The following is a 27,969-nucleotide window of genomic DNA, read 5'->3' as shown; positions in this document are numbered from 1 at the left end:
CGCTCTTAGAAGCTCAGTGAATTCAAGCATGGTACCATGATAGGTTGCCACCTGCGTAATCCAGCCTTGAAATTTCCTTGCTAATAAATATTCCACCATCAACTGTTAGGGATGTTATAACTAGGGATGCACTGAAATTCTGGTGGTCGAAACGTTTCAGGTGAAAACACCCCTTTCGGCCAAAATGAAAAAAGCACCGATACAGGTGCCGAAAAAACCCCGCCCCTCAAAGCCGCCTGTCCACCGCTGCCGGCTGCAGCTAGGTAGTTCAGTCTTACCTGAGAAACCATCAATCCCGGTGCTGGGCATAGAGATGAGCGAAGGAAAGATGGCCACCACACGTCTCTATGCCCTTGGAGGTCACTTCCAGTTCTGGACATTTTTTTTAAAGCACTAGATAAATGCTTTTTTGATCTAATGCTTTACATTGCATTGTAGGCCATGCCCACATATGTAAATGGTGTTCAAACCACACACATGAGGTATCGATTTTTAAGTACTGCAGTTTCATGCCATTCCATGAGCGTGCGCAATTTTAAATTGTGACATGTTGGGTATCTCTTTACAGCCTCTTACATATTTTACAAAACAATTGGGATATATATATTTTTTTTAATCAAAGTGTATTTTTTTCCAAAAAATATATATTCATTTTTAAAAACTGCGGATTTTGGTTTCAGTTTTCGGCCAAGTGCATTTTAAATTTTTGGTTTCGGCACCAGAATTTTCATTTCTGTGCACCACTAATATAACAAAGCGGAACTAACTGGGAACAAAAGCAACTCAGCCACGAAGTGGTAGGCCACATAAAATTGCAGAACGGGGTCAGTGCATGTTCAAGCTCACAGTGTGCAGAAGTCCCCAACTGTTTGCAAACCAATAGATAAAGACCTCCAAACTTCGTGTGGCCTTCAGATTAGCAAAACAACAGTGTGTAGAGAGCTTCATGGAATAGGTTTCCATGGCCGAGCAGCTGCATTCAAGCCGTATATCACCAAGTGCAATGCAAAACTTCGGATGCAGTGGTTTAAAGTACAAACTGGACTCTATAGCAGTGCATATGTGTTCTTTGGAGTGACCAATCACGTTTCTCTGTCTGGCAATCTGATGAACATGTCTGGGTTTGGCAGTTGCCAGGAGAACGGTACTTGCCTGACTGTATTGTGCAAAATGCAAAGGTTGGTGGAGGGGCGATTATGGTGTGGGGTTGTTTATCAGGGGTAGGGCTTGGCCCCTTAGTTCCAGTGAAGAGAACTCTTAAAGCGTCAGCATACCAAGACATTTTGGACAATTTCATGCCCCCAACTTTGTGGGATCAGTTTGGGGATGACCCTTCCTGTTCCAACACGACTGTGTATAAAGCAAGATCCATAAAGACATGGATAAGCGAGTTTGGGGTGGAGGAACTTCACTGATCTGCACAGAGTCCTGACCTCAACCCGATAGAACACCTTTGGGATGAATTAGAGAGGAGACTGCGGGCCAAGCCTTCTCGTCTGACATCAGTGCCTGACCTCACAAATGCGCTTCTGGTAGAATTGTCAAACATTCCCATGGACACATGCCTAAACCTTGTGAGCAGCCTTCCCAGAAGAGTTGAAGCTGTTATTATAGGCTTACCAGTAGGTACAGGTAAAAAAGTAGACTTTGCTACCTCATTAAAGTGTTACTTTTTTTACTTTTACAGTAGTTCCACTGCAACAAAAATAAAAAAAAAATCATCCCCTCCAAAATCCATACTATAACCCTTATCTATAATGGTAACACAAAAAATGACATGGGATCCCACCATAATCCTTACTAAACCGTCATCTAAGCATGCAGCCTGGCTGACCAAAATAGGGGGAGGATGATCGTGAGCTCCTCCTTGAACAGTATTGGACCATATTATTATTATTATACAGAATTTATAAAGCGCCAATAGTTTGCTCAGCGCTGTACATTACAAAGGGGGACAGAACATGTGACAGAACAATACCAATACAATGCAAAACATGAGGGTATTGAGGGCCCTGCACATGGGGAGTATGTCTTTGCCAGGGGGGAACCTGGCCAAGTGGTTATGGGGGTCTGTGATCAAGGGACCACACAATTAAACGAACCACACAAACTGACAAGTCCCTTATTATAAAAAATAGTCCCATAATGTAAATTCATCTTCAATCACATTGCCAAGTGATATAGATCCTCATCAATCACAGTGAACATGATCTACCAAAAGAAACACACCTACCTGCCAAGTAAACAAAGTTGCCTGGCTGACAGCTATTTTTTTAAACCAGGGATAGTGGCTGATGTCATTGGCCAATATGGCCATAACCATATTTGGTCAATATAATTGATAGCTGAATGGCCAGGTGGAGATACATCCCTAGATCCTAGAAAGATAGTGGCTTCCTAACAACCAGCCTGATCAGGAAGATTTCACATTTAACAGTAGTAGTAATACTGATGCTAAATGTATCTTTTTCTGCTGCACCAGAGGTTAAACAAGTTAGCAAGCACCCCATTTAGCTTGCCCATTTGCTAAATGGCAGATAGGTAAAGCTTAGACTGAAATTCTAGTTTGATTTGAAATTGAACCTTATCCATACTCTTTAGAACACCCTTATTGCATTGTGAAACCAGTGATGTGGGGTTTCACCATATTAAATGTTTATTTTAAAAAAAAAAGATTGTTTCTTAAAATGTTAAACAAGATACAAAAAGGGTTTAATAATATTTGGAATAAAAAATATTTGGGATATTGAGCCCAAACTACAGATTCACCTAAAGAAAGAAAAGAAATCAGCCAGTGTGCCAAATTACTTTATCAATGACAGGCAGTACCTCAGATAATGTATAATCTTGTGGGTGCAATCTATACTAATCATGTAGATTTCTATTAATTGGTTCACCTCTTCCTAACATTTTTAGTTGTGCCCTCTAGTAAGACACCCTTTGTTCCTTGATAACAGGGGCTGTGTCCGACTTATTATGCCGGTTTAATTCCATACTGTTATTTTTGTTCATATTTTATACAGCATACAAAAGATGTATAGAAAGGTTAAAGAATTAAATTATATCAGATGTATTTAAAAAGCATAGAAAATGCCATACATAGATGCTTCCTAAAGGAAGAAGCAAAACCAGAACACCTGGGCAGATTTTGACACCTCATCAAAAACTGTCAGGTGGCTGCACAAAACTATCCTATTCAGCATACTGTGTTACTATTAAAAATAATTGATATTATATGTAGGTCAAGTGAGAGAGGTTGAATAATGACTCTGAGCCAGCATGATTAGAAAAATGAACTTGCCTACTGCTGTTGCTATCATTAAACAAAATCTTTAATACAAGTCATTAGCAAAACAATCAGAATTACTAATTCAGTATTCATTTAATGACTTTGATCAAAATACAGACTATATTCTAAAAAGATAAGAAACTCATTATCTTTGTGGAATATGCAAATCCGAAACCAAAGAACAAGAGCATTTTAACTACACACATAAAGGCACACTAGATGTAGAAAGATTATGTGACTGATGCTAAAATATCTGCTTTTAAGACTATGCATTCTATAGCCCAGGACCTGGGAGCCAGTGTTCGTAGTACTACATGTGTATCTTCAGCCACATAAATATGTAATTTAAATAAATAAAACATATCACCTGCTCAAAATGCACAGGCATCTTACACTTCTACAGACCATGTTTCTTTCTTTCTATATAAACCAAACTCTTCATATATCTTTATCTACACAGGTAGCATTTCTGGGGTGACAAACAAACTTGGAGATGTTTACTTTAAAAAGAAAATGTTAGTAAATACTATGCAATGGTGTTTATTTTGAATGCCTGATCATGTGTGTGGGCAAAAAAAGCAAGATTAGTTCTTGCACGTGATTGGGTGATTGATGTGAACAAAGCTTTACCTTTTTCACTAAGCTCAGCAAACATTGGTTTGGAAAAGTGAACATTCACTGTCCTCTAAGTGAAAAGTCTCTACTTCCTTACTAAATCAAGAATTAGAGATTTTTCATTTTGCAAAGGGAATTTCAGTGCTTGCATAGCCTAGTTAATAAGGTGTAGCTATTTTTCTTCAATTAACAAATTACATGCAAGCAAAGATCTTATTTTCACCCTTCCAGCTTTACTTTGCAAAGTGAACAGCATCTAAATCAACTCCACTAAATCTGCTACTGTGGCTAAAAGGAAATATTAAAAACTTACCAAGAAATGATGCCAAAGTCTGGGAGGTTAAATATTGATTGCCACTCTGAAGATTTCCTGGAAAAATATAAAATAAGACACAATTTATAATTAGTTCCATATATAGTTACATAAATATGTGACATCCTAGCATTAATAAACAGATTATAATCGATAGCCTACGATAATTAATTTCATGTTTGAAATGGCTGTAAATGCACAGGTAACTAAAGGATATATTTTATCGACTAGAACAAATGATTGCTGAAAAGAAAAGCAGTTAAAATCCAAAAACACATGACAATACACAGTAAAAGTATAATATATTAAGAGACAGCATTACATTGCCTCTGGCATGCCTCTTGGGTGTAAATGAAGCACTGACTTAAGTTATTTCACCATATTGTCACTGCTTTCTTGAAGCTAATTAAAGAAAATAATGTAGCAAATATTCTGTTTAACAGCTTTTTTTCTGGGTAGAGCTACTTTTCCACTTAGAAACCAATACATTTAACAACATTGTAGGCATTTATTTGTTCATTTGTGAGTGTTAGCTTATGAACAGGTAAACTCATTATGGTTTCATTTTATGGTTATCTAAATACCATGAAATATTTTTTGGGAGGATGTAATCACATTTTTGTTATTAAGAATATAATAGATAATAAAACAGCTTTAGACAATTATGAAATCAATATATAAATGTTATTTAAAAACGTTTTAACCCTAGTAGATTTTTAAAGTTTAATGTACTGTCGTAAAATACTAGAAAGGGAAAAGAGAGTGTTAATGCAGCCCCCCAGCAGTGCCTATACGTTCCTCAGTTCTGCAGCACCCCAGGGCCTGGATTTTTCAATTATTTAAATACCAGCCTAAGCTTGAAAGCTTACCATCTACTTTACCTAGAGATTTTGGTCAATTAAGTTGATGTTCAAATGGGTCAGCCAAAAACAAGGTACAAGAGTTAGTAGCGTGAGGAAAAAAAGTGCCAGTGTTGCTGCACGTGTTATTTATGGTGCCTCCAGTGACTATAAATAATATGTAATATTTTATGAAAGCACTGACCCTGCTCCCCGCAGATCCCCTGCTTTAACAGCTATTGGGGAACCCCCCCACTAGCTGTCAAATTTTAAAAAAACATGGCCATGGGGTGCTCTGCCTACCCAGTCGCATCACTCCTCCATGAATGAGAAACTACAAGTCCCAACACCCTTAGCACCTGTCGGCTTACAATTCTCAAATGAACTACCATGGCACTGTGGCGCGCTGTGGTAGTTCATTGAACCTTCCTGTCAGTGTATCAGCTTGCCCGTATATCCCTTAGAGGAAAGCAGATATACTGACAGATCTGCAGGAGACCTGCATGGTAATGCTTTACAGGCTCCTGCAGCAAAAAACAATAAATGCAACTTTTTTTATCTGCACAAAAAAGTGCATTTGCTATTTTCCATCAAAAGGTGAACTTATCCTTTAATCTGCAGTTTGCCATTCAACCCAATTTAAATGGCATCTTTAAAAAAAAAAGAAAAAGAAATGCAATGTTTGTCAACACATTGCAATACATACTAATGCTAATGTGCATTTAGCTGATGTGTTCAGGTGGGAACACAAGAACATGCAGCCTATTTGCCACTATAAACAGCTCTGAAAATGGTCTTATCTATCTCTTTCTCTCTCCAAACACCAGCATGGTGCTGATGACTTCATGGATTAGAAGACAATCAGTATTTACTTATATTAAGTGTCTGTACTTTTACTGCTCTGAACTAGCGAAATGATTTACTGTATCCTTTACTCTAAACTACATGGCAATTACAGTGTAAAATGCCGACATACAGTAATTTATAAAAGAAACAATTATGTGTGTGTGAATTCAGAGCCATTCACACACAACCTACAGCTGTCAGAGAGATAAACCACAGTGGTTTCTTCTCCAGCAGCTATCCATTCTGGCTGAAGTAGGGGTGGTGTGGTGAGCAATTCAGCACGCACATGGCTCCCTTTTTCCCCCTCATTCAACTTTGCATGATGTGTACAAAAATCTGCTGAACAGTGATATGTGATCAGTGTGCTGCAATGGAATGCAGCATATCTGCATTTTATCACACCTCGCTGCATTGCAATGTGAATGGAGCACACAGAAAACAATTGTTTTCTGGGTGTTCTGGTGGTGACAGGCATTTTACAATGCACATAGTATGAATGCAGCCTAATTTATTTTAAGTAAAACAATAGTTCACACTTTTACCACTTTTTTTCAACATGACATAATCCCAAATGATTTTTTATCTTGCTCTCTATTTTTTAATAACTTGTTTAATTCATCACTCCTCACAGAATGAATAGAATTTACTGACATTCACTGTTGGATTACAATATGGGATTTGATTCTAGGACATTCCTAAATTTCAACCATATCCTTTGTACAGCTGTAGCAAGAAGTCAAATAATTTACAAGAATCAGCAATTTAAAGTAGAACTATGGTCAAACTATCAAATAACTTACAGTATGTCATGTATGTGGGAGGCTCTACCTCAAAAACACTGTTAATTTCTATTATGAATGGGATTTAACCATTCATATTCACCTGAATATGGGTGTAGCCAGTGGTGTATTTAGGTTTTGTGCTGCCCTAGGCAACACAAAAATCGTCTGTCCCCACAGACACCAACCAACACAACCCCCCTGTGGAGAAAGCCTGGCATTGACCAACAACACCCTTGCCCCCCACCCAGGAGAGCCCTCTCGGCAATAGAGACACTCATCTTCATGACTCTGGACATCCCCGGGAACAAGAGTCAGGCTCTACGTACACCATCAAGCAGCCTGCAGCCTCTCTCGGATCCCACCTGGTTCCTATGGTGTGTGTGTCCCATTTTTCATCCCTTCTTCTGGGGGGAGGTGCTGCCCCTCTGAAAGATGCCGCCCTAGGCAAGTGCCTTATTTGCCTTGTGGTAAATACATCCCTGGTTGTAGCAATAACATGTTATGAAAGGTGACCTTATCCTTTAGGCCACCCAGTCTACTGGAGTTTATTCTAATTACATCCAATGCAATCCATTGATGAGAACAAATTTAGCTGAACTTTCTGGTATCAATACATTTGCTGTGTCCATGGGATCTCTGGATAATCAAAATCATATTCTGATGAATTTCAGATTACCATGTGTGCCTTCCCCTAGCCCAGGGGTAGGCAACCTGGGAGCCGCAGGACTACATGTTCCATCATGCCTCTGCAAGTCATAGCTGTAACTGTCAGTTTTGTAATCTTTGCAATGCCTCATGGGAAATGTAGTCCCACAACAGCTAGAGAGCCGCAGGTTGCCTACCCCTGCCCTAGCCATAAAAAAGTGGAGGAGGTGCAGGCAACAAGACAGGTAGAATTATGGCACAGAAAGTGCAAATTGAATTTGGCTGTACAGCATATGGGTAGCCTGTATGCTTATTAACCTATTTGCTATAGTGATATAAGATGTATTCCTGTATATTTTAGGGTTAACAGGAATGAGAATGTAATTGTATATAAAAAAAATAGCTAACCAAACTATGTCTCTGAATGTAGATAATATTTATGGAGCGTACACTGAGAGTCTATAGACAAGCACTTTTTGCACAGGAAAAAGTACATCTCTTATTGATTTCTTGTGATAAAACGGATGATTATATTTGACATGATGTAAACATTTATGGCACTTGGGTTATTTCAAACCCATTTGGATACATCCCTCTGACATATGATACTGAAATGCTATTCTGTTGACAGACTAAGCACAGATTGAGTGCTGGCTGCCTGGCTTAGTTCAGTGATAAGTCTGAGTGATAATGCCAGATAAAAAGAAGCATTTGATGTTCCATCTGAGCCACGCAGTGTTTCATAAGCATTTAAATGGTAAGAAGGAGATGATATAACCTAGTAAGAAAAGTGATATGGCCATGTCAGTGTTTCAAGGTCTACTAATTATCTGCAAGCATTATGTAGTTCAGAAAAATATGCTTTGAGTGTGCAACTCAGCAGTATCTAACCTTCATTGAGCTGCTGGTATGCCTTATGCCTCTGACTTGGTCAGAGCCGCACCGATTTCTAAAGTAGTACATACACTACATTTGGTGAGATTTGCATAGACATCTGTGTCAGATGCTTTGCAAATCACACCTGAAATCAGCATGTCACCTGACTTTAAAATTCGCTGTAAGTTGCACGATTTCAAAGTCGGTTTTGGTGTGACCGGGGTGTTAATGTAATCTTTAAGCAACATACATGCTTAAGATGTAAACTTTGATTGTGACATTTATTTCAACATGTACTGTAAATATTTTTTTTACTAAAAATGTGATTTATTTCCTAAAGTATTTTCTTTGTATAATGTATATTTAAATACTACAATGCAATAACAACAGATCTTAAAATACTTAAAACAAGTGTATAGATATGTGTACAGAGAAGAGTAGTTTTACATTTTTTACACAAGCAGTTGAGTCATTTTTTCATTTAAATGTAACTCCAACATCTGATTTGTACATTCAGAAATACTGTAAATACATTTTCAGTTTGTGCTTAATTTATTAATACCGTGGTAGATTTACTAAAACTGGAACACTCAGAATCTGGTGCATCTGTGCATGGCAGACAATCAGCTTCTAATTTCAGCTTGTTCAATTAAGCTTTGGCAATACAACTTGGAAGCTGATTGGTTTCTATGCAGAGTTGCACCAGTTTTTGCACTTTCTAGTTTTAGTAAATAACCCTCACTGTCACATCACACCTAAAGTTCCCATACATTAAAAGTTACAATCAATTGTTCAGTCTAAATGGTTGTTCGTTATTCTGACTCATTCTAAACAAATGTATGCTTAAAAGTTTTCTTAAAGTGGAACTTTACTCTCTCAGTCTACATTTAATATTTTTAATCCTTATGCTGCAAGCATTAGTAAATAGATAGGAATGTATATCATATTTACTTGTATTAAACTATTTTATTTTTTCTGTTTCTTCAGTTACTTCCTAGTTTCTTGTCTAGGCAAATGATGTCATACATCCCAAGAATCTTCTGGAGGGGAGGGGTTTCACATCAAAGCACACCCTCCTGCTTGTATGCCTAAACTAAGGGCAGATGGATTCCAGTACATCAATGCTACGTGAAGTATCAGCCCTGACACAAGATGACCACGACCAGAAATAATAGGGGGGGGAGTGTTATTCAAGGTGATTTCTCAGCAAAATAAAGCAGAAAGACATGGATGGATGAGGAATTTGCTTTGAATATTGACAATGAATTTAGGTGTCCGTTTATGACACAGAGAATAACTGTAATTCAGAGGTTCGTAGCTATTCTCTGGTCATTCACAGTTTATGACACTCAGGAGATCAGCGGAGAACATGTTCAGCCCTTCAATGGCGATCTGTGTTCTCCCTCCAGATTCTCCAGCCCAGAGCTGGAGAATCAGAGGGACCGAAAACTAAGCATATAAACTAATTTACCTCTGCTTAGCAAACTGATCTCTTACTGTAATCTCGCGAGATTATAGTAAAAGTAGCCGGTTTCCAGCATTTGTAGACCGTTTTCCAGCGTTTGTAGACCGTTCTCCCTTTGTTCGGAGAACTGATCTACACCGCTTCATAAACTGCATTCACAGGAGAACTGTGTTCTCCCAGAATTCCGGAGAACTGAGCAGAGATCATTTACCGCTGGTTCATAAACGGACACCATAATAGCATTTTTGCTTTGTGATGCTCAGATGCAGCGTAGTTCCGCTTTAATTATAAACAATTTTTGTTCAGGTTATATAGCAAGTAAAAAAAATGGATCATTTTAATTAGAATTGTATATGTGTTTTAATACTGTTATTATTATTATTACTATTATTATTGTTATTATTATTATTATTAGTAGTAGTAGTAGTAAATAGTAGTATTAGTAGTTAGTCCTTTTGTATATGATTTCCATTTTAATGTAATTTTAATTTGTAATGTACAGCGCTGAGCAAACTGTTGGCGCTTTATAAATACTGTATAATATTAATAATAATAATTTTAATCTAAAGTCTAACTAATGGCAATAAAGTACATATTTTAGCAGTTCTTTCACTGTATTTTATTAAATGTTTTACTACAAAAACAAACTAAAGAGACCCTATATTAGAACATTAAAAACTAGAGTGTATAGCTAGCATCAGTGCTAACTAAAATGTTTTCAAGTCCATATACTACAGGAGTGATATATCTTCTTCATCCACTAGTCTGTGCTGTTGCCTAAGTTTTGAAGAATTGCTAGCTTCTCTGAGCAGCAGATATTTTCGTTTTCTGTATTGCTGATATAACATTTTTCTATAACATACTGTACAGCATACACTTACTATACAGTATACACTTACTATATTTGATTCAGTTGAGAATTAAAGTCTGGAGATAATTAAAATTCTAGAAATACTTTAGTGTAAACTTTTGATACAGTTAATTTAAAACATGTATAACTTTTTGTGTTTTATTTTACATGTTCTGGAAACCATTACTGATACAGCGTACTCAATAGGACAAAGAAAAGAGCAGTGATGTGAATAAAGTGGTCATTTACTGCTACTTGATTACTAAAACAGATTGTGATAGAGGAATTCTGTTTAGCTGATACTTTTTACACCCTTTTACTCATTCCACCTTGCCTTTTCAGTAGTTTACATACTCACATTTTAGCAATTATATTCTGCATTGTAAATTTGCACATTGCACATAACCATTGTGTGATTACAAGCATAATGATTACATTTAACATGAATAAATATATAAATAAGGAATTCATTTCATACTCTCATCTTATTTTGGAACAGACAAAGCATGAGTTCTTATGTAAAGTATCAAGTGGAAAACTGATTTTATGAGTTGCACACTTTGTAAAAACTTTTGATAAGTATGCTAAATTTTCTAGTACTGCTTTAAAGCGTGAACATTAACTACTCCTAAATTAAGGGAAAAGGAAAGGAGAAAGGAGATAATAAATACATTTGCTTTACAAAAGGTCATTACCTCCAAGCAGGCAGAAAGTAAAACTGTCATTTCCCGGACATCTGGATAAGTTAGTGAGTAGAGCAGAATTTAACAGGTGTGTCAATCAAGATTGGTGTATCCTTTGAGAGTCAGTGACCTTTGTTCTACTTAGCGCTATCTATGAATCTCTATGTCCAGCTTTAGTTGTAGGAAGAGACAGGTGCACTCTAGAGATTACCTTTCCCAAATCAATGCCTGACAAAACTTATATACAGGTGCATGATTGCTGCTCAATGCTCTGTGTTATAGAAGCTGATCCATGTGTATTAGGAAGCCAGATTATTATATAATTACCTGATTACTATCATCATTATAATTTTTATTATTATTATTTATAGCACCAGAATCGTTCACAGAAATTCACAAAGTGAGATCGTTCACAGGCTACAGCAATGACATTAAGATATGGATAAGGACATGAAGCAAGACAGATGGAAGTCTTGCCTAAAAAAATCTCTATTAGGCCCATGGAGCTTAAAGTGGAGTTCCAGCCATTCTTGTGTTTATTAAAAGGCAGCAGCTACAAAAACTGTAGCTGCTGACTTTTAATAAACACACACTCAGTGACGTCACTAGGGGGGGGTGCGGGTGGTGCGGGCCGTACCGGGTGACACCAAAACGAAATGAAGAGCTGTCAGTGACTGTCATCCATCCAAGCGGAGTGTCCCCCGTCCTCTCCCTGGGTGCCGGTGCTCCTCATTCCTCCTGCAGCCCCATGAACAGCAGTGCCATGCGGGGGGTGAGATGTGGGGGTGTCTGATCACAGCGGCTGCTGCAGGCAAATTCACACCCAACCTGTCCCCCGTTCACCGGTGCGGAGCCTGCCACCGCCCTCTGATTGGACAGCTCCTTCTCTACATGTCAGTCCATGAATAGAAATGACCCCGTCCAGAGCCCGCCCCTCTGCATCACACATCACTGGCCAGTCCCTGCACAGGACATCCTTCCATCTCCCAACACAGAGCCCAGGACACACTGGGTGACACCAACCCTAGTGATGCCTCTGCACACACTTACCTGTCCCAGGGTCCAGCAATGCCCCTTCTTTCCTTCTTTCCTCCATGGCACCTGCATCTCAGCTGTGGGCATCAGGCTGTGACAGCTTGTAGGTTCACAGCCTGGAGCCCACTGCGCATGCGCGAGTCACGCTGTGCCTCCTAATTGGTCCAGCAGTCTCCTGGGACCTTTGACAGTTCCCAGGAGACTGCAGGAGGGAGGAGGGGGCTGAACTTCCAACGAACTGAGTCAGAAGTGGGAGTGGGTATCTGTCAAAAACAGGTATCCCCTCGCTCCTCCCCCCAAAACCCCCAAAAGGTGCCAAATATGGCAGTGGAGGGGGGAGAGGAGGCAAATAAGCGGAACGTCCACTTTTGAGTGGAACTCTGCTTTAAAAACATTGCTTATACGGGCGTTCAGCAATTTTTTTTATGCCTGTAAAATATTCTCTATGTCAGCCTATGTGTCCGTTTTCAGAAGTATTTGAACAAGAGCATTTACAGGCAGAAAAAAACCCACACCATAGGCACATTCTGAGAGCAGCTGTTGAGCAGAAAAAATGGGCGTATGCATGTAAACGCATATACGTGTAAATGTATTCCGATGGCTAGAATAATGATATTTTGGCCAGTAGAATGCATTTACACTTGAACACCATACGCACATAAATGCGTAAATACATGCATAAACACACATACATATTGTAGGTGTTTTTTCTGCTATATTGTGGTAGAAAAGTTTTTTTTTTCATAAGCGCATGCTCATGAAGCCTTAAAGGGATAAGTCCACCTTTTGAACATGTTACATGCTATACCCATATCTAGGTTGTAACATGTAACACATTTCAGCAGTCCCCCTTAACCCCTGAGCCCTCTGTACCTGTGAAAGCAGGCATGGGCTCCTCTTCCCAGCAGCCACTGTCACTTTTAAATTTGACATGGCTGTGCTGGGCTCTGCCAGCACATCTGTGTCATTCATTCATAGCGATCTGTAAATGAAGAAACTACTAGTCCTGTCTGCCACCTTAGCAAATGGCTTGTATTTCTCAATAGATAATGAATTTATCTATATATGATGCTTATCTGCATGCTCATAGTCCATTTACCCTTCCTTCGGCTTTCAGACTGAAAGCTTGTACAGAGATACGGGCAGAAAGCTGGAGGGAGAATGTGCAGGAGCCTGAGATTGCACCCATGATCCACTGATTGTGGGTGCAATACTTTGCAGGCTTCTGTGCAAAAAAATAATACATGCACATTTTTTAACTGCAAAACACTTTTGGTAGTTGTCCCCACCAGTGCAGACCGGGAACATTCCACAAGAGTTGCAGTTTTGACGATGCTCTGACCCAGTCGTCTTGACATTACATTTGGCCCTTGTGAAAGTCACTCAAATCCATCTTCTTTCAACACATCAATTTCAGGAATAATATATTCACTTGCTGCCTAATATAGCCCACCTACTTTCAAATTCCAGTTTAACAAGATGATCAATGCTATTCACTTTACCTCTGAGTGGACATAATGTTATGGCTGATCAGTAGTGCTACTGGTAAGTATTTCATTGCTTCATGATTGGTGTTCTTAAAAAAAAAACAAGTATCTGTGTGAGGTTATAAGTGCAAAATACAACAATGGAGTATATTTTTCACACTTTATTCCTGCCCAGTCTTTCAGCATATGTGATGCCTTTTTTCCTCGTAGGCAAGAAGCACTTAAAGAAAAGTAAGGGAAGCATGTCAGCAGCAGACTGGGGAAAGAAACATGTGTATTTTAAAAGATTGTAGGTATGCAGATTCAGATTACTTAACCAGGGAACGAAATTTCAAGCATCCCTGATGTTAGAGTACAAATGTGTATATTATAGGAAAAGCTCATCAAACATAAAATGAATTAGAATTGGGATGTTACTTAATGAATAGATAGCTTAGCATCATACTGTACATAGTAAGTCTTGAAGGTACCCTCTTCTATTAATGTGGTTCTAAAGCCATAAGAATTTTTTAGCTTAATGCACTCTATGCATTAAGATAAAAAACCTTCTGTGCTGCAGGACTTCCCCAGCCCCAATTATTCTTACTTAAGCCCAATCCAAACCAGTGATGTGCACGAGAGCAGTGGCTCTTGCCACGGTCTCCCTCTTCACTGGGCAGATTGATAGCAGTGGGAACCATTGGCTCCCACTAATTTCAAATGATGTGTTGGGAGCAGGGCCGAGCAGACAGCAAGGCTCAGGAGAGAGCCCCCACAGGTGCCCCCATGGAAATCAGCAATATGTGTAAGCACCCACCAAAGAGAAGAGATCTGGAGCACTGGCAGAAGACCCCAGAAGAGGATCAGGGCTGTTCTGTGCAAAAGCATTGAACTGGTAAGTATGATATGTTTGTTATTTTAATGTTTTAAAAAAGGACGGTTTAATATTTCTTTACACTTTCACTAAAGCCTGGGGATTTTTAAGGTCTTCATCTCTTTTATCCATTCTTGCTGAACATTGCATAGGTATGATGGTATTTTTTTGTTTCAGGTACTTATATAGCGCTGTCAATTTATGCAGTGCTTTACCCATATATATTGTACATTCACATCAGTCCCTAACCCTCAAGGGGCGTACAATATTAGGTCCCTAACTTACATTCATACATACACATACAGTACTAGGGCCAATTTAGACAGGAGCCAATTAACTTACCAGCATGTCATTGGAGTGTGGCAGGAAACTGGAGGAAACCTATGCAGACACAGGGAGAACATGCCAACATGCTGTAGCACTTTGCTGCCCATGGTAGTGAATGTGTGCACCATGCACAAGGTTCTGATTGTTTCGAATACATTTATACTATGACTGTTTAGTCTACTTCCATCATGGATGCCCTGGGAAATTTGAAAAACTATAGGAGGTTTAGTTGGTCTCCGCAGGCCTTGCACCAATAGATTTGGTAATGCATAGATTGCTGTAGCTACCCCCCTGAGATGCTTACTGAGCTTCTGCTCCCTCGCGGTTGGTCGCATCTGCTACTGTAACACTGAAGTGCACTTCTTTTTTCCATTTTGGAGCCCTTAAAAGCTTTCAGTTCTATTAGTACTTTGTTTCTGTGAAACTGTACCTCTTTTTGATCACATTACCTGGTTGGCTACAAATACTGGATTATTTATTTCCTTCTTTGTTGGTTGTACTGGATTGTGTATCTTAAAATACAAAAAAAACTTATTCTCTGATTTAAAAAAAAATACATTTGTACTAATTTGGGAGGGATCACCAGATCCACTTACAAAGCTACAAACACACATTGGCAATCATACACCTAGAAGCTCAGTATCCGCTATGAGAACACCTCTTATCCTATGCTCTGATTGCTGTGTTCCAGTGCTGCTGATCAAGATTGACACCCAAGATGTGTATTGTTCTCTTTATATCCGTTTTCTGTTTTTTTAAGCTTTATCCTTCCAGATAGGATACAGGCCTTTTCATTATGCAGTATGCTATTTGAATATACCACATTGCTCTGTTATATTTAACATTGTTTGAATGTTAGTCTTATTTGGCTGGATATTACATTTCTGTAGCCTGCTGACTATTGAAAACGTGATAAATATTGGACAATAATTTGAAAGGGATCTATTTATTATATGTTAGTAGAGATATGACAAATGTATGCAAAATTCTGAGGTCAGGCAGTTAGGCCAGTATAGGGGACCTCAGGCATTTTTGGGTGAAAACAGATTTAAATGCAATGGTTTTCTTAAGAGTCAAGTGCTGCTTTCCTTTACCTGTTGATTTGTATCAGAGATACCAGCATAGAGAAAACTCTGTAATCACATTACTCTGTCAACAAATGTCACACATTACACAGCAACCATTAATAGTACAGGTGAAAAGGCACTTCTTCACGTGATTGAAATCATGTATCATACAATGTAACAAATACAGCCAGAGATGCTACCTAAGTTGAAAATAAAATAAAATATGAACTACAGAGAACTCTCCCTAAGATATTTAATTACAGGACAAATTTAGGATACTTGTTGAATGTCTCTCACAATCAGACCACTGATAGAGGACATGAGATATACTGTACATGTCACAAAATAAATATTGGGATTGTCTGTACTGATCTCCTTCTGAAAATGCTGGCTGCTTGGCTGTGTGTAGCTTCAATTCTTTGGGGTCACAGGCCCTCAGCAATGTATGTAGTAAGTGAAAGTCAGGGAAAAGCTAGAACTCCTTGTCTGTATATTTGTTTCAGGTCAGTGATTATGGAAAAGCTTGACGTTACAGCATTAGCAGAATGTCCAAGTAACTGGCTTGAGAAGGAGAGATTAGCAAATAAAGCCTACATACAGTACATTTTCAATGATACATTTCTTCTAAAGGAAATTTCAAAACTGTTCAGTAAATGAAAAATGTTCAACTAATAATGACAATTCTATTTCAAATGAACATCTTTAAAATCAATTCTAGTTTTCTAAATCGCTTATGACCATTCTCATTTTTGATACTCTATCTGCCAGCATTCATTAGACCACTTCTCACTCCTTATCTGGCCCACTTTTACTGCCCAGTTTTTCACTTGACATATTTTTGTTATCCAGACACTCATGCTAGATAGCATACTTAGACCTTCCAGACAATACTGCAGTTAAATAATCCAGCCTAGTCCAAAGCATGCCTTATGCAATGATTAGGCAATTAAGGACATGCAACGGCATAATGGTGAGGTTTTTCCCATGCTTTTCTCTCAAATAAATATCTGTTTTCTAACTTATACTGACAGCATTTTTTAAAGCTGAACTTCAGTTAAAAACGAAATACCCAATTATGGACCAGCGATGTACCTGTACATTGCTGGACTTCAATCGGTTATACCAGAGTGATTCCTGCAGCTTCAGGCATCACCCCAGTACAGTTTTTTAGAGCTGGCAGTCGGCTGTCCTGTCCAAGCAATCCGAGTGGTTAGCAAACCACTCAATTTCTTGTACAAGCATTGGGAGGGGACATCCCCCCTCCTGCCACCTTCTTCAGTTCTCTAAGGACCTCCCGTACCACTAGGGGACCTGAGCGACTAGCCAGCTGGCTGAACAGCTGAACAAAGCCGAGATCCGCTTTGATCAGCTCACTGTTGTAGTAAGCCAGAACCGATGACCTGACATCAAGTACACTTTACTCGGAACTAAACTGCGCCATTTAAAAAAAAAATGAAAGTATTCAAAAACACAGATATTGGTGTGTTTAATGCTTTTAAGTGCAGAGAAGAGATTTGGGGGTTAATAGACCCCAGATCCCTCCATAAAGAGTACCTATCGCATCATTGTTGTCACAAGGGATATTTACATTCCTTGTGACAACTATAAAATTGATTTAAAAAGTGACTGTAAAAAAAAAAAAAAAAAAAAAATTATAATGAAAAAAAAAATAAAGTGCCCTCATTTCTCTCACACGCAAAGGTGAACACACGTGTCCCACATGCATGCAAACAGCAATCGCCCCACACATGCGCGGTATCACAACAGATCATAGGCAGCAACTCTAGCACTAGATGTCCTCTGTATATCTATATATCTATATAAAGTGGTAACCTGTAAAGGCTTTTAAAGCGTTGCCTATGAATAGTAAAATTCATGTTGTTTGTCATCATTGCACTGGTGTGAGCAATTTTAAAGCATGATATGTTTGGTATATATTTACTCAAAGTAACATCATCTTTTATATTTTATATGTAAAAAATTGGGTTATAGATTTTTTTTCCCACTAAAATTCAAAAAGTGAATGTTTTCCCAAACAATTGAGTTTGAAAAACCGCTGCACAAATACTGTGTGACATAAAAAAATTAAAAAACCACCAATTTATTCTCTAGGGCCTCTGCTTTAAAAGTATATATTTTTTGGGTGTTCTAAAACATTTTCTATCAAAACATACTGATTTTAACATATTAACAAAAAGTGTCAGAAATGGCTTGCAGCTAAAGTGGATACATATAAGATTATCATTTCATATACAGTATCAACTAGCAATGTAGAAATTTTAGCCACCAAAGGCACATCCCTGCCTGTTTCCTGGTACAGGGTGTGTACACCCCTGCCTGCTTACTCCCGGTGTGATTGCATACAGTGGGAGTTTGTCAGCAGGTCCCAGCCAAAGATTCATGGCTGGGACTTGCTGATCGGCTGTGTCCAATCACAACCCAGAGCCCTGTGTTGACAATTAACAGTAAAGCAGAGACAAGAAACAAAGAGATATTAATAAAAAGCAGCACACATTGACATTTGTTAGGCACACATTTAACCCCTTGATTACCTGATATGTTAACTCCTTCCCAGCCAGTGTCATTAGTACAGTGACAGTGTATAGTATTATCACTGATTACTGTATTAGTGTCACTGGAGATGTCAGTGGCAGTTAGTTTCCACCCAGTGTCATTTAGTGTCAGATTGCTGATCACCGTCATTACTAGTATAAGAAAAATAAATACAAATTTCAGTATATATACCATCGTTTGTAAACGCTATAACTTTCACGCAAACCAAGCAATATACACCTATTTAAATTTTTGTTTACCAAAGACATGTAGCAGAATACATTGTGGCCTAAATTTATGAAGAAATTTGATTTTTTTTAATTTTTTTTATTGGATATATTTTATAGCAGAAAGTAAAAAATATTGTGGTTTTTTTTTTCAAAATTTGCTGTCTGTTTTTAGTTTATATAATAAAAAATGTAAAACCCAGTGGTGATCAAATACCACCAAAAGAAAGCTTTTGTTTATGTGAAATAAAAAAGATATACATTTTGTTTGGGTACAATGATGTATGACTGCAAAATTACCAGTTAAAATAGCACAGTGCTAAATAGCAAAAAATGGCCTGGTCATGAAGGGGTTTTTTTGGCTATACTTCTCCCATGGGTCACAAGGGTTTACTTGGTTTGGCACTCTTGTGGCCCAGATTCAGCCAACAGAGGGCTAAAGCCCGCTGTCAGCTGACATCACAGGAATGGTCCAGGCTCTGCAGGGATCCCAACAATATTGTTGGAATTCACCCAGATGCCTGACCAGCAGCTGGCTCAGTCTCTGAGCACAGTTTTGTTAACATGAGCCAGCCACTCCTGCCCCTCTCCACAGCCCGATTCTCCAGTGAATGATAGAGGAGCAGAGCACAGAGCGGTAACTAACAATCACAGCTCTGTGTTTAGAATGGACCTGAGAACTGAACGATTGGTGGTGTTTCATCGCTTTGATCACTCGGACCAGTGTTGCATCCATCTATACAGTCATGGCCGAAATTGTTGGCACCCTTGATATTTCTCCAGGAAATCATGTATTTCTCACGAAACGTATTGCATTAACACATGTTTTGCTATACACATGTTTATTCCCTTTGTGTGTATTGGGACAAAACAAAAAAAGGGAGGAAAGAAAGCAAATTCGACATAATGTCACACAAACCTCCAAAAATGGGCTGGACAAAAGTATTGGCACCCTTTCACAACTGCGGATAAATAAGAATGTTACAAGCATGTGATGCTCCTGTAAACTCACCTGGGGCAAGTAACAGGTGTGGGCAATATAGAAATCACACCTGAAAGCAGATAAAAAGGAGAGACGTTCACTTAACCTTTGCATTGTGTGTCTGTCTGTGCCACACTAAGCATGGACAACAGAAAGAGGAGACGAGAACTGTCTGAGGACCTGAGAACCAAAATTGTGGCAAAATATCAACAATCTCAAGGTTACAAGTCCATCTCCAGAGAACTAGATTTGCCTTTGTCCACAGTGCGCAACATTATCAAGAAGTTTGCAACCCATGGCACTGTAGCTAATCTCCCTGGTCGTGGACGGATGAGGAAAATTGATGAAAGATTGCAACGCAGAATAGTCCGGATGGTGGATAAGCAGCCCCAAACATGTTCCAAAGACATTCAAGCTGTCCTGCAGGCTCAGGGAGCATCAGTGTCAGCGCGAACTATCCGTCGACATTTAAATGAAATGAAACGCTATGGCAGGAGACCCAGGAGGACCCCACTGCTGACACAGAGACATAAAAAAGCAAGACTACAGTTTGCCAAAATGTACTTGAGTAAGCCAAAAGCCTTCTGGGAAAACGTCTTGTGGACAGATGAGACCAAGATAGAGCTTTTCGGTAAAGCACATCATTCTACTGTTTACCGAAAACGGAATGAGGCCTACAAAGAACAAAACACAGTACCTACGGTAAAATATGGTGGAGGTTCAATGATGTTTTGGGGTTGTTTTGCTGCCTCTGGCACTGGGTGCCTTGACTGTGTGCAAGGCATCATGAAATCTGAGGATTACCAAAGGATTTTGGGTCGCACTGTAGGGCCCAGTGTCAGAAAGCTGGGTTTGCGTCCAAGATCCTGGGTCTTCCAGCAGGACAATGACCCCAAACATACGTCAAAAAGCACTCAGAAATGGATGGCAAAGAAGCGCTGGAGAGTTCTGAAGTGGCCAGCAATGAGCCCAGATCTAAATCCCATTGAACACCTGTGGAGAGATCTTAAAATTGCTGTTGGGAAAAGGTGTCCTTCCAATAAGAGAGACCTGGAGCTGTTTGCAAAGGAAGAGTGGTCCAAAATTCCGGGTGAGAGGTGTCAGAAGCTTATTGATGGTTATAGGAAGCGACTGATTTCAGTTATGTTTTCCAAAGGGTGTGCAACCAAATATTAAGTTAAGGGTGCCAATACTTTTGTCCAGCCCATTTTTGGGGTTTTGTGTGACATTATGTCATATTTGCTTTTCTGCCTCTGTTTTATATTTGTTCCAATACATACAAAGGGAATAAACATGTGTATAGCAAAACATGTGTTAATGCAATACCTTTTTTGTGTGAAATACTTGATTTTCAGGAAAAATATCAAGGGTGCCAACAATTTCGGCCATGACTGTATATGTAATCCATCTATGAGTATAAATATTTGTTATTTTTAATTCCCACATTTTTCTTTTAAAAACTGGTAAGCTGCATTATATTACATTTATGTTTTTGGATTTGGAGTTTTTATATGATATGGTAAATGTGTAGCAAAAAAAAAAAAAACATTAAACAAGCAGGATGAGCATAATTAGTATGAATGTTAAAAACAATTCACCCACGAATGTTATACACATTTTTGCATTTGATTGATTGCTTTGGGCAGCATTTTCATTCTCAGTTCCTTTAACTACTGCCACCAGGAATGCACAGATCAACTGGCATTTTCTTGTGTACGCTATATTTTTCAGAGAAACAGTGTCTTTTTTTATGGTACATAGGCTGCAGCAGAAAAAAAAGGACTGATTTATAAAAAAATCTTGTCCATTTATTTGTTATGCATTCTTAGTGTCTTCTTTTGTTTCTAAGATGCACCTGGTGAACAAAAGACTCATGTACATATTCAGAAAACAATGGTTGAGCTTGCCTACCTCAGCAGAAAGATAATGTGGCATTAGGGCCAGAGTAAAGTGAAATAATATTATATTTTTAGCAACAACACATTTTTAATCATTATTAAAAAGTTTGCCCCAAGGTCATTTTTGTCAAGTATTTCATGTGCTTGATTTTCCATACTCTATGTGTGAAATGTACATTTATAACTAGCACACAGTGCTGCCATCAGGGGCACCTATGTACATTATTTAGTTGGGCCCTTACTCACAGCTGAACTTTGGCAAATAATATAGCTTCTTTTCTGCTTGTATTTATAAAAAGCATAACAATATCCCGATCTGTAAATTCAACATTTGTCAATTGTATTTACACGCATGTTCACTTTTAATTAGTTCCTATACAATGGATGTTTACATTAAAGGGTTACTGGAATCTTTCTACTAGTAGCTCATTACCTGCATATAAATTTTGAATGGCTCAGCTATATGCTGACAGATTATGTCCAGGCAATTTACAGAAGTAATGCTTTTTCTGCCACTGTGAGTTTCCTAAAATGAAGCAAGTACACCCACACTCATAAACGTATATTTCTAAAGTACAGTCCCTAATCTCACATGTTAGCAGGCATTTCCAATTTATTTGTACATTATTTTGAACTAATATGTTAGATTTTCTTAATTCACAAGTCTATAGTATGAGTAATAATAGAAAAATGCATGTCACTGGCAATTTGTTGGAATTTGCTGGAGGGCAGGTTTACATTTGCTCCACGAGGCAGATATTCTCATTCCAGCATACAACTAAGGGATCTTCTAGACTGACACACTAAGGGATCCTATCCACTTGAACACACTTTGTTTGGACTCCTTTTCTGTTTCTTAATTGGATTGCCTGCTATGTCATGCATTCATCTAAAAAAATTCACACCGTATATCTCTAATCAAATTCCATTTTGGGCTAATTGATTATTCATTCCTACTTCTGAAATAAATTCATAAATACATTCATAAATTTTAGAGCACTTTAGAACTCTTAAAATATGATATGCTTGTACATTTTTGAAAACAAGTAATGTTGTATTACCATGTTACAATATGGCAATATGACCAATTATTTTCTTTTACAACCAGTTTATTAGGTGTTAATGTTTAAAAGTGTACACAGAAAAAAGTGTACATAATTAACACTGTAAGAGTACAGGGAGAAAAAGATAAGATTCAACAAGATATAAAGTGTGGAGAAAGGGGAGGCAGGCCAGGTGCCACAGAAGGTGCCAGTATATTGCAAAGTTGGTTAAAGTTGGCAGATTGCAAAAACAACTGGCAGCTGTAGTTTTAGGATAAACATAAAAAAGGGGTGGGGAATGGAAAAGTGAAAGAAAGAAAACAATAAGGAGTGGAGGTGTGGATAGGATAAAAGGAGATCAGGAAGAGGCCCATGGGGTAGAGAGGAATGCTGACTTTGTGAAAGGTGTATTCAGAGCAAGGGAAGATTGTGATTCAAATTCGTATGGTGGTTATAAGCCATGGAGACCACATTTAGAGTTGGTATTGTTAGGGAATATGGTAAGTTTCTTATGTACCATAGTGCCCATCATCCTCTGCTACATCTCCATAAAGTTAAGGGCCAGTTGTTTCCAAGCTTTTGCTAGTGTTTGCTTAGCAGAAAAAAAACATGTACTTTAATAGACTTCCCTCTGACGTCGGAGTCAGGCCTATATAACAAGGCATTCCAGGGGTTCCGATATTAGATAATGGTTCAAGAGCAATCTAATCAGATTGTGTACAGCAGAACCAACAAGCTTCAGAGCAGTGCCAAATTTTAAAGTACCACACTCCCACAGTGGAAGCAAACATGAGAAGCACTGGGTGGACATTTCTATAGCCCCTGTCCATCTTGAGAGGCAGGTCAGCAACTAGCTCATGAAATAAAGCCACCACAGTATAAGTTCTCAATGGTCTCAGGGTGACCCCTGATATAGATGTTTCTGTGACAGGCTCTGTTTTTAATTTTCAAGCTGGTTGCACAGGAGGACTAACTCCGTCTGGACTGTCTATAAGTCCTATCCATAGCTGTCAAGGACAAGGTGACATTGCTAATTTTTCCTTCCAGAAATCTGTCCTGATGGCTGAGGAGGCTTTGGCAAGATCCTTCCACACAATGTCCCTCAGCTGCGAGAGAAGGAAAGGATCTGTTGTTGACCTTGCACCTGTCTGGACACCAATGAAGAGGTCTTGCCTGTCTTCTGAGTCAATGGACATCCTAGAAGCAGAGTCTGCTGTCGTGGTGCTCAGAACCATCTTAGCTGGGAAGTATTGGCTGGCAGCATGATCAGGTTCTGTGTACTCTGTCTGCCTTCTTTGATTTCTCCCAAAACTTATTTTCTGGCTTTTGTTTCTAGGAATGTAATTGATAAATCCATGGCAAAGATCACTGCCTTTGCAAATATATATTGGATAAGGATGTGAATGAGTAGGCTTACATGCACAATCTAAAAAAAATCTTGCCTCACTAAACCAGATCACAAAGTAGACTAAATCTAAACTAAAAATGTATTGAAATGCATTTTCTTCCTGGCAGTAGTATATTTCACACTATTATTATATTTAGGTATTGAAACTGTATATTTATTGCAAAATATGGTAAATGTTAACATTTATTTAAGATGTATAATTATTTTTGTCTATATTGTACAAATATTTTCAGCATATTCTTATCAATTTTATGAATATATCACACAAAACAAATTATTTCTTTATATATTTTTTCTTTCAACACATGTGATAAGTATATATTTTACTACATTGCATAATTTTATATAAAATCCCTTAGATCATCATGAGCTTAGATCCCAGAGCAGATGCTTCTAAATCTCCAGATATTTGTGTAGAATATTGCACTGCTTAGTGTTCCTTGCTATCTCATTCTGTTTCTACTCTTTGTATCTTTGTATTCAGTGCTTGATGCAATAATATTAATATGTATCAGTCCAATAATCCTTATAAAATCACAATCCCTCATTCAGCCATTAGCCTCAGTTCACCACATTGCGTTAAGTGATATGATTCACATGAATTATGGATGTTTTCTGATCAACTTTGGACAAATTACCATTTACAAGCCCTCCTGAGATATTTTAACATTATTCTGTAATTACTTACTCGCTCAATATTTTACAATGAATGAAATTTACATGACTACTGGAGAAGTGGGAGTTTAAAAGATGCAGGGAAAATAAAATGTATAAATCTCAGTGGGGGAACTTTGTAAGGTTTACCATATCATATCTTGTTGTGCAAAAATAGGGAGTCTTTTGCATAATTTCACCTTTAGTAGCAGTATTTCACTTAAGGCTAGCATGCCTATTAGTACTTGGTTGCCCCCACAAACTAAAGCACAGTACTATATTTTCAGAACTAGGATGTTCCTTTGCAACCCTAGAGAAAGAGTTCATGTATCTTGTCAGATGGCTTCAAGGTGCAGAATGATTCAAGGTAGGTGCAGTATACAAAAGTTACTAGGACTATTAGCTGGCTAGATGCCAAGCTTTCATGGGTCAGGGCAGGCAGACAGTGGCAGAGTCTTTTATCCGAGCAAGGGTCAGGGTAGGTGTCAATCAGTAATATAAACCATTATTCAGGCAAAGGCAGGCAAGAATTAGCGGAGTACCAGTTATACAGGCAAGGGTTAGAGCAGGAAGCAAGCAGTAGCCTATACATTATCCAGACAATAGTCACGCAAACATGAAAATTTATAGGCAAGATAGAGAATGGTCTGATGACATTTAAAAAATTCCATGGCACAGCTCGCCAATATGAACATAGGAGGCAAGGCAGATGGAGCCAGGTCACTGCCTAGCAATGAGGATGGCACATAAGAGGAGTGCCAATGCAAATGGTGAAGGTGTTTCCAGCAGCTCAGGACCCTTTTCCCAGCAATTGATGCTCAGGCTGGGAAAGAGAAAGCAGTCGAGGTTAGCTGTGTAGAAAGTGAGAGACAGCATAGAAGCATGTCTCAGGCTACTAATAGTTTTAAATTGTAATCATATACATTACTAGTTTCTTAATACTGCAAAACAAATTGTTAATTTTTGACAGTTGATTATATTATTCACAGCCTAAGAGACCAAATCCCAGAATGTCTAAATGTCCCATCACCAATAATTTGTGTAATACATTGAAAGCAATAGTGTTATTAGTATACACTTTCTGGACTACTAGACTTGACTGTGAGTGCAGGTAATCCAATGCAAGAATCCTGACCTCAGTCAGTACATTCAGTGCAGTAATTCAGTGCCTGAATATCTGGTGTTTGAACCTGTATTTGTTCACATTGAACTCCAGACCACTGGAGTAGTTTTTTTTTTGTTTTGTTTTTTGTTTTTACTTTTGCTGGGACCTGCTTAGCTATTTTTAATTATGAATATACTATGTCCAGAGAGCTACTGAGGATGTTAAAAATCTTAGCAGTATTATGCTGAAATACACTGTTTACTTTGAGCTTCAGGTTCAGAGACTGTGAATTCTAACTCTCGTACAGTGAGAATAGTTGTTCACTTGCTCCTCATCTTGTCCAATCAGAAAACAGAGCAAAATACTAGTTCTGGGACCCTTTCTCTTTCTCTCTCCAATGAACTAGATCTGGGTTCTTTATGATACTTTGCTTTGGTTTTGGATGTATTGCCAACTGTCACCAGCCAGGAACTCCTGAAGCTTGCAATTTGTAGCTAAGTTCTGGTAATACTATTAAGAGCTTTGCTAAAGTATTTCTAGAGCTTGTACTTCCATGAATGACATTAATTGGTGATACAGAGAATTCACCTTGGTCTGTGACACCAGGATTTGATTAGAAGAAAGAAAGTCAAAGCCACGCTCATAATACTATTTCATCCCCATGTAGTGCATACAACTGGAATTTGGTGATTAATTACATAGGAAACATTTCCTATCTTGACACATTTCTTTACCAAGACCATTGTTAAATTCTCATGGTATTCAGACTTACAGGCTTAGTTCACCTTTAAAAAATAATAAAAGCGCATATATTTTGCAGGAAAATATGCATTTAATTTTTTTTTTTACTGGAGCCTGCAAAAAATTGCATCTAGAATCAGTGGATTGAGAGTGCAATGCCTGTTTCCTGCAGATTCCTCCTCTAGCTCTTTGTACCAAGGAACAGACTTTCAGTTAAACAGCTGAAGGAAGTGTCAATGGACCATGAATGCAGTGATTACCACACGTGTATTCCATTGAGAACTACAAGCCCATCTGCCACAGAATGTGAATGAATGAAACAGTTGTGCTGGCATAGCCTTGCCTAACTGCACTAATTTCAACAGTAACAGCTCCTTTAAATGCCACAGTCCAATCAAGAAAAATAATCTTTTTTTAACAAATCACTGCAATATCCTACAACTGTTTCACTTTCTTAAAAAATATCTCCAGCCCCCCCACAAAAAAAAAAAATTAAAAGTCAACAGCTACAAATACTGTAGCTGCTGACTTTTAATAACAGGATGCTTAACTGTCCAGGGATCCAGTGCCATCCTCACCTGGGATGGTTTTTCACTGGTTTTCAAGTCCCTGTGAGCATGTTTACTTTGGGAAGTTGGCTGTGACTCTTTGTGGCACCGCAGCCAGCGTGAGCAACTTTGCACTTTGTTAATGGTCTCACAGCCTTCTGGGACCTGTGATGTGTCCTGGAAGGCTGTGGGCAAAGAGAGGGGGAGCCAAACTTCCACTTGGATCGTCTAGATGATCTGAGTGGAGGTTGGAGTGGGTACCTATAAAAACTAGGTACCCGCCCCCCGCCAAAACAAAATGTGTCCAAAAGTGGATAAAATTATTATACAAATAATAAGCAGTTTTCAACTAATGTTGAATGTGACTAATGAAAACAGTGAGTAGAACTATGAGTAAATGCTGCTCACTAGTAAATTCAGAAAATGGTGGAAGCTCCACTTTTGTAGTGCTTCAATCCAAGTATTGTGTCTCATAAGTGAGGATTGGGTGTGGAAAGAGCAAGTACAGGGATACATGGGAGGGCATGTATTGCATTAAAAGCATCATGGAAGAGTCCCCAGTAAAATAACAGATCCTGGCATGACCTTCAATTACTAAGGGAGCAGATCATTTTCATCTTCAAAGTGAATTTCGCAAAGTGAATAAGTAGAAACAAATCAAGAAAAGCAATCAGGTACTCACACATGATTGGAGGAAATCAACATAATGCCATATCATTAATTTTGTCTTGTTTTTCCCTGGCACATGTTTGGGTATTTGCAAAGTGAAATTTCATAGGCAAGTGAAGGCTGTGAAAATGAATATGCTCTACCCCTTTAGTAAATCAACTCCAGGTTG

The 27,969-nt window shown here is 38.5% G+C and overlaps 1 protein-coding gene across 28 annotated transcripts in view; it reads right to left on the bottom strand.

Annotated features, from left to right (window-relative positions):
- Window positions 1–27,969, bottom strand: part of PTPRD (protein tyrosine phosphatase receptor type D) — a 2,222,737-nt gene that overhangs the window by 1,553,151 nt on the left and 641,617 nt on the right. For all 28 annotated transcript variants that reach the window (XM_089678099.1, XM_089678100.1, XM_089678098.1 and 25 more), the window contains one exon: window positions 4,218–4,274. The gene's annotated coding sequence lies outside the window, so the exon portion shown is untranslated. The remainder of the gene's footprint in view (window positions 1–4,217; window positions 4,275–27,969) is intronic.

This window comes from Staurois parvus, unplaced genomic scaffold (assembly GCF_062004578.1).
Source record: "Staurois parvus isolate SC_StPar_1 unplaced genomic scaffold, SC_StPar_1.0 ptg000198l, whole genome shotgun sequence".
Lineage (NCBI taxonomy): Eukaryota > Metazoa > Chordata > Amphibia > Anura > Ranidae > Staurois > Staurois parvus.
Note: the sequence above shows the minus strand (reverse complement) of the source record. Positions and strands in the feature narration are given on the sequence as shown.